The sequence below is a fragment of the Sinohyriopsis cumingii genome, chromosome 12 (genome assembly GCF_028554795.1).
Source record: "Sinohyriopsis cumingii isolate HCF-2022 chromosome 12, ASM2855479v2, whole genome shotgun sequence".
NCBI classification, from domain to species: domain Eukaryota; kingdom Metazoa; phylum Mollusca; class Bivalvia; order Unionida; family Unionidae; genus Sinohyriopsis; species Sinohyriopsis cumingii.
Genome location: NC_142972.1, coordinates 87,517,027 through 87,525,411, shown reverse-complemented (window position 1 = coordinate 87,525,411; position 8,385 = coordinate 87,517,027).

Below are 8,385 nucleotides of genomic sequence, written 5' to 3'. Positions count from 1 at the left end.
CTCGCGAGTGGGTTGCAAGATTACCAAGCGTGATAGCTGCATTAAATAATGAGATTACACGAACAACCAACATGAAACCCATTAGCGCGGTCACAAAAAAAAATATACCAACACAACGAAAAGATGTTGAAAAACAGAAAATATTGGGTGATGTCACAGTCAGATATTTATATGAGCCTGGTGAACTTGAAGGTGGTAAAGCGAGAGCGACTGATCCTATTTGGAGTGTTACCACGCACAAGATATCCACCGTGACAAGATCGCCAGGTAGACCTGCAATCTACAGATTAGATTCGGCTGCTCCTCAACGCGGATTTGTACGTGAACAACTACAAATAATCCCCACGGATACACAACTACCACCGTGATCACTTAACTAGCGCTAGTGCCTGCACCCTGACGTCGATTACACTCAAGACAGGTCAGCATGATATTTTCTCGTGCATGACCGCGACTATTATCTTTTCTATCTACGGTAAATTGTCTTGAATCATCACTCGAATACCGCCATAACATTATACAATTGCAACTTGTGCAATGATTATTCTGCTGCTGTTTTAACTCAATAATAAATTCAACATCAAGATCAAAGTCGCATTTATTTTTTTTATCAGATTGTTTATATCCGATTAATTTTTTTCTTATTATATCATCATCGATGATGTTAAATTTATCAACGATTTCAGGAATTATAATTCTACGTAATTGAGATATCTTTCTGACCCTCAATACCGCTAAATAGACTAAATTTGACCACTCGATGTGATCGTCTACAATCCAGACTCGTGTGTCAGAAATGGTTAATCGCTGAGACGAGTGGATCGTCATAGCGTATCCCAATACCCATGGAGATTTGTCAGCGCGCAATGCATCTTCGACTACACTGATATCAACGGCGACAATATCATTTAATACGAGATTCTGTTTCTCAGTCTGCCCTGGAATATCAACATTAATATTTTGTTTTCGTGTATCTGATGGTCTATAACACAACAGTACGGGTAATTCTGAATATTTTTCTTTATGTAGTTGAAATAACTGCTGTTGTAAATCGTCTCTGATTATTTTTCTGCTTGCTACGATCAAATCGTTGGGTCTCCATAAATTTAAAAAATCGCTCATTGAGGTCTCTGAGATTACTCTGAGTAATATTTCACACTGAATTTTGTTTGATTGTAATCTGATTAATTTTTTAAACTCCTTCAAATTTGCATCGAGAGCTCTATGATCATCATCTATTTCTTCGTAATAATCAACGAAACTTTTTAACCAATCATGTGGAAATGGTCCAACAAAAGGCGGTGGTTGACCATGATCGCCACACATTATTATAGCGGTATTTTTTGTCAGCAACCAATCAAGAAACGTTTTTAATGTATCCAATGACACCGTACATATCTCATCCCAAATAATTATTTTAGGTATATATTTTTCTCCCATTCGTTCAGGAGTCCATGTATCCCCGCGCCACCGAAAGAAACTATGATACGTGCAAGATTGTACTTGTCGTTGTTTCATCTCGCGTGCAAGTCTATGTGTGGGTGTCAGCACGATCATATCCGAATTTCTAAAAACATTAATTGCTCGAGTCGTTTTGCCGCATCCACCAGGTCCATTGAGATATACTGTCTTATATCTGGTTATTGGATCACTCACCGGCGGCGCTTTCGACATTTCTGATATTTTATTACCCTTACGATAAAAATCTCTCATTGGAACATCTGCTGATTCTGTGTAATTGTGTACTATTTCTTTTTTTATGCTCCACGAACCCCATCGTTCATCATTACTTGTGAATTTCATAACAGATTTTAAATATTTACTCGAAATATAAAACGAATCTGTTGCGACTCTGACTGCGGTCTTAGGAAATCTATTAATCATCGATAATAAATTTATGGAAACATAAGCCAACATGGAAGATCTTAGATGAGTATACTGTGCGGAGACGTCATTTATGTAACTAACGATCGTGCCCAATTTTGTTCCGTCGGATAAATAAACATTTTCTCGATTTACAAATATATTTCTCGCTGTTGTATCAGCGATTATAAAATCGTACTCGGCATCATCTAAAATTAATCGTGTGTGATGTCTTTTATGATCATATGCACCACCTTGAGTAAATTTATCTATAATTCTTCTACTGAGATCTTTTGCGGTTTTGAGTTTAATCTCGAGAATTTTAGGAGCTTCTTTGATAATATCATCTTCGGAAACATCAGGACATTTTTCCTTAAACTCGCTAATAACTTCATCGAGATTGATATAATCTGGCATGGGCAACCAAACTTCGGTCTGCGCGTGATATGATATAATTGCCTCACTGACCACCAACGATGTCAGTATCGCACAATCTAGCATATATCGTAACAAAACTATAGGTGCCCAACGTTTTTCACAAAAATGTCTGCCAAACCAAACATAACAAATCTTGTGAAGATTTTCGTTAAGCTCGAATGATTCAACACAAGCAAATCCAGTCAGATCAAAATCAGGTAATGGTCCATTAATTGCCACTCGAGTCATCTCGTTTGTGGGGTGACCAAATCTTTTAAAGTACACAGAACAATCTCCGTATCCTAGGAAACTTCCCGGATAACATGCAACCATATCAACCGAAATAACATCGTTGTAATTATACTTGGTATTCCATAATCCGCCATGTCCGTATTCGACGCAACTTGCGCGTACGTCCTCGAGTAAATCAAATCGTGTTGGTTTCCATGAATTTCGTTCTCTGGCGAAATGAGCCGCAACAGATGGAACGGTAAAACAATTAGTAATTTGTCAGTATTTTCCGCGAAAAACATCCGCGAGATTTTTCATCTCGTCATGGAGAGATTCTGTTCGATATATTTCACCATTTGGTCTAACAAACTGATCAAATTCACCTTCCTCATCACTTTTAAATAACCATACCGATACAGGATCGTTTTTACTTATTTCGTTGATAAAATCAAACATGTCTGGGGGGTAAAATCTAACAGTTCGATCACGTGGAAATATTGTTACTGCGCTGGTCCATGCGTGTGCGTTGTGATCAATAATATTTATTGAAGCTCCTTTCGATTTATATTTAGATTCGTACAGTACCTCTCCCGTTATTGTCGCTACAGTTATTGGAAATTTTAATAGTTTTCCTAACTCAGCAACATCTTTTATTGTAGCACCTGTATCCTTAACTGAATCAGCCCACGAGTTTATTTTTTTACGTCTTAAATCAGTTAATCCATTTCCACGCATCGCGTTTGTAAAGTGTTCTATTACTCGTTCGGCTACACAATTTAACCTTGAAAATTTCATTGGTGCCAGTTTATCAACGTTGGGTTTTTTATTTATCTCATAGATTCCATAAATAACCGCTGTTACAGGATACGCTCTCTCATAATACGGTTTGTCAATACCCGTCAGTAGACCCGGTCTGGAATTTTTACTTAATATAACAGTTTTATTATTACCAAGAACAGGATCATATTTGTCACGGATAATCCAACTACCTGTTTCTGTTAATACAATAAATTTTACTTTGAGGAAACATTTTTGATTGCCCTCGTATTCATTGATGTAGTTAATGATAGTAGCCGCTCGCTTGTCATTCATTGTGGCGTCCTTGACAGTATTGCGAATAATCTTGAACGTTGACCATGTATGAGATGCACCATCTGTGTAAAATTCCTTCTGGGCGTCGTGAATTTTCGAGATCAAACTTTTATTTTTCGGATCAACCAGATCTCGTACTGGCAAGTCAGAAGATAATCTGTCGAGGTTGAATTTATGCTTAACAGGCCTAGCTTGGGATAATTTCTCAAACTCGTTCATATAATTAAAACAAATATTTAAATAAAAAATATTATATATACAATGTCTCAATGCAGATGGTTGATGATCGGTTCAGTAAATCGATGCAACAAATCCTGTAGAGGTGAATTTTGTTGGATGCACTTACAGGGTATACGGCGAGGAAGTCTAGGACCAATACCGTGTCTGCGGTGTGGTGTTGGAGTGCGAGGAAAAACAAAATTATGTGGAAAGTGTGGGGGAAAACGGTTCAGAGAGCTTAAAAGATATTATGACAAAAAAAATAATAATGGTGAAAACGCTATAAAATCCGTGGAGGATTATATATCAAGATTTCAGACAAACAATGATTTAAACAAATAATATTATTATAATGGAGCAAAATATATTTATCCCACATCCTGTCGTAACAAACTATGAATCAGATCGTAATGGCATGATTAGAAATTGCAGGTTGAAGAGACCGGTTGGTAATGTTTCTAATACTGGCTATCTAAGGTTCAACGCTGGAGGGAAAGGGTATCATTGTCATAGATTTACGTACGAATGTTTCTTCGGAGTGATCAAAGACGGTTTTGTGATCGATCACATTGACGGGAACACTCAAAACAATAATTTATCCAATTTACAAGCTATCTCACACAGCGAGAATAATACACGTGGTAATACTGGAAGATGTAAGACAGTTTTTAGAAGGGTAGTAAAGTCTACAAACATAGAAACCGGTGAAGAAATTACATTTCAGTCTATGAACGCAGCTGCGAAATACTTTAATATTAATCCGCGTTTGGTACAATTAATCGCAGAAAATATAACCAGATCTGCTTTCTCAAAAAAATATAAACAGAGAATCACCTTTCAGTATCAATAATTATCATCACCACGTTGAATTACATTATTATTTTAGGAGACCCAGTACTGTATGTCCTCCATACACTACTGAATTTTTGATTATGCAAAAGGGAGATTACTTTGTAATATATAGTTTTCTTCGTAGATTTTTGATTTTTTATGATCGTAATTAGTCAGTTTAACTAATTACGTCGTAATTAATTACTCGTAGAAGCATATTTATGGTTTTTAAATATTTCCCATCATACAACATTACGAGAAATCAGGGCAATTTTACAACCGCTTTTATTGATCCGCAGGTAGCTGTATACAATCAGCTTAGGAGCCGTTGTTAGTGTACAGGTGCATTTCACAATCCGTTATTGATTTCTCAGGTATTTGCAGTCTGCATAATACAAATATATTCAGAAACCACTGTTATAATTCACAAGCCGTTATTTTAATGCAGGAGTAGTCATTTAAATGTAGAAATTATTATTATTCAGAAACCGCCATTTTAGTGTAAATATATTTGAAATTAGTTCCTTAGTTATATATTAACTTCTGAAACATATGTTTCTAACAAGATTTGATAGCTCAATCGGTATCGTATTGGACTGTGACGCTCGCGGTCCAGGATCGAATCCCATGACTGACAATTGGTCGGGTGGTTACGCATATTAGCGATTTTTATAATTAATTGGGGCACCGCTAGCCCCCCTCCGCTGTCAGAACACCATCCTGCCATGTCAAACGTGGTAGATACATGTTTTTGTATTTCCCACGGGTTGATTATTGTGGGTGGGTGTTCTGTTGAGCGGAGAAAATGGCCTCATTTCATTCATTACATCTCATTTCATTCATTCATTCATTACATCTCATTACATATATTTCATCTCATTATTTATATTTCATTTAATTGCATCTCATTACATACTTAATGAACCTGCTAAAAGACTCGAATAGAGGTTCCATTTCATAATATATGTTTGTGCCGTCCATGCATAATGAACCTGCTAGAAGACTCGAATAGAGGTTCCATTTCATAATATATGTTTGTGCCGTCCATGCATAATGAACCTGCTAGAAGACTCGAATAGAGGTTCCATTTCATAATATATGTTTGTGCCGTCCATGCATAATGAACCTGCTAAAAGACTCGAATAGAGGTTCCATTTCATAATATATGTGCCGTCCATGCATAATCTGAGCTCGCTAAAGACTCGATAGGGGCTCTTCATTCATTAAATGTTCTGTGTGCCTGGTGAACTTGGTAGAATGCGATGGCAATCTGCGAGTTCTTGGCTGTGCCGTCCATGCATAATCTGAGCTCGCTAAAGACTCGATAGGGGCTCTTCATTCATTAAATGTTCTGTGTGCCTGGTGAACTTGGTAGAATGCGATGGCAATCTGCGAGTTCTTGGCTGTACTGTCCTTGAAACATCCCGACGAACTCGCTAAAGACTCGATAGGGGTTCTAGGGATAATTTTTTTTTTATTTTAAAGATTTATATATTATATAATGAACCATGAAAATATCAATGACATTATTTCTGCTATCAAAAAACTAGAAGAAAACAGAATTAATATATCTGATGAACTAAATCCTGAAAAAATAATATCTGATTTTGAAACATTAGAAGAGCTTAAGAACGAAAATAAGTACGTTCTATCATCTCAATATAAGTTCATAAAGCGGATTCAGTCAGCTATGTTTCAGTCACTGGCTATGGTGAGCGATGATCAAGTAAATAAATTTGTTCCTCTTTCTGTCGCAGTAGAAAAGGTCAGATCGCTGTTATCACACGAGTACGAAACGAATAAAACAATCAGTACCCGCATAAGATACTTAAGAAAAATTATGTCAGCGGGTAACGACCAAAGCAACTCTGTCTGAATTATTATCTATTTATTCTGAGATTATATTTATTTCTGAATTATTATTTATTTATTCTGAGATTATACTTATTCTGAATTATTATTTATTTATTCTGAGATTATATTTATTCTGAGAATATATTTATTTTGAAATATTATATTTATTCTGAATTATTATGTTTATTCTGAAATTGATGGGCTGGTTGGTACTCAGAATCATGCAAACCAATCAATTTTGTAATTTTGATGGGTTAGTTGGTAGTCAGATTTATGTAAAATGATCAAATTTGCAATTTTGATGGGTTAGTTGGTACTCAGATTTATTATATTTTTTCTGAATTATTTTATTTATTCTGAATTATTATTTATTTTTTCTGAATTATTATTATTTATTCTGAATTATTATTTATTTCTAAAATTGATGGGTTAGTTGGTACTCAGATTTATGTAAAATGATCAAATTTGTAATTTTGATGGGTTGGTTGGTACTCAGATTTATTATATTTCTTCTGAGATTATATTTATTCTGAGATTATATTTATTCTGAAATATTATATTTATTCTGAATTATTATGTTTATTCTGAAATTGATGGGCTGGTTGGTACTCAGAATCATGCAAACGAATCAATTTTGTAATTTTGATGGGTTAGTTGGTACTCTGAATCATGCAAACCAATCAATTTTGTAATTTTGATGGGTTAGTTGGTAGTCAGATTTATGTAAAATGATCAAATTTGCAATTTTGATGGGTTAGTTGGTACTCAGATTTATTATATTTTTTCTGAATTATTTTATTTATTCTGAATTATTATTTATTTTTTCTGAATTATTATTATTTATTCTGAATTATTATTTATTTCTAAAATTGATGGGTTAGTTGGTACTCAGATTTATGTAAAATGATCAAATTTGTAATTTTGATGGGTTGGTTGGTACTCAGATTTATTATATTTATTCTGAGATTATATTTATTCTGAAATATTATTTATTTTTTCTGAAATTGATGGGCTAGTTGGTACTCAGATTTATGTAAAATGATCAAAATTGCAAATTTGATGGGTTAGTTGGTACTCAGATTTATGTAAAATGATCAAAATTGCAAATTTGATGGGTTAGTTGGTACTCAGATTTATTATTTATTTTATTTTCTGAATTATCCATCAGATCGTGGGGGGGGGGGGTAAGTTGCTTGATTCTCTAATTGATTTCAATTGAATAAAATGCCAAAACCAACAAAAATTAGAAAAAATCAGTAAAATTAGCTCAAATATCAGTAAAATTAGCTCAAATATCAGTAAAATTATCTCAAAAAATATGTAATTTTTTGCTGATTTATTGGTTTTTACTGGTTTTGATATTTTATTCAATTGAAATCAATTAGAGAATCAAGCAACTTACCCCTACGATCTAATGGACAAAATCACCCAAAATGGGTAAAATACCCATCAAAAACACGAAATTTGTTGATTTTTCACTGAAATTCAGAAAAAAGAAATATTTCTGATAAAATATAATAAAATATTTCTGATAAAATAAAAATAAAATAAAATAAAATATTTCTGATAAAATAAAATAAAATAAAATATTTCTTAATCCGCTCCTTATTTTATTCATTCTGGAATATTATTTTTTTAAGTTGATCGACTTTAATGCAGGAATGTGCATAATTTAGAATCTGATCTCTGCTACAAATAAGCTCGATAATATGTTTTTGACGGAGCTCATCTAACTGTTCTTGTGTTAATAAGAAATCCTCACCTCCGTATTCATCAATAACTAAATTAACGTTAAATTGCTCCATGTTTTGTGAAAACGCTGTTCTGATGGCGTTTTCAAGTACTTCTTTGTCGTGTATAAAAACCCTCACGTGCTGG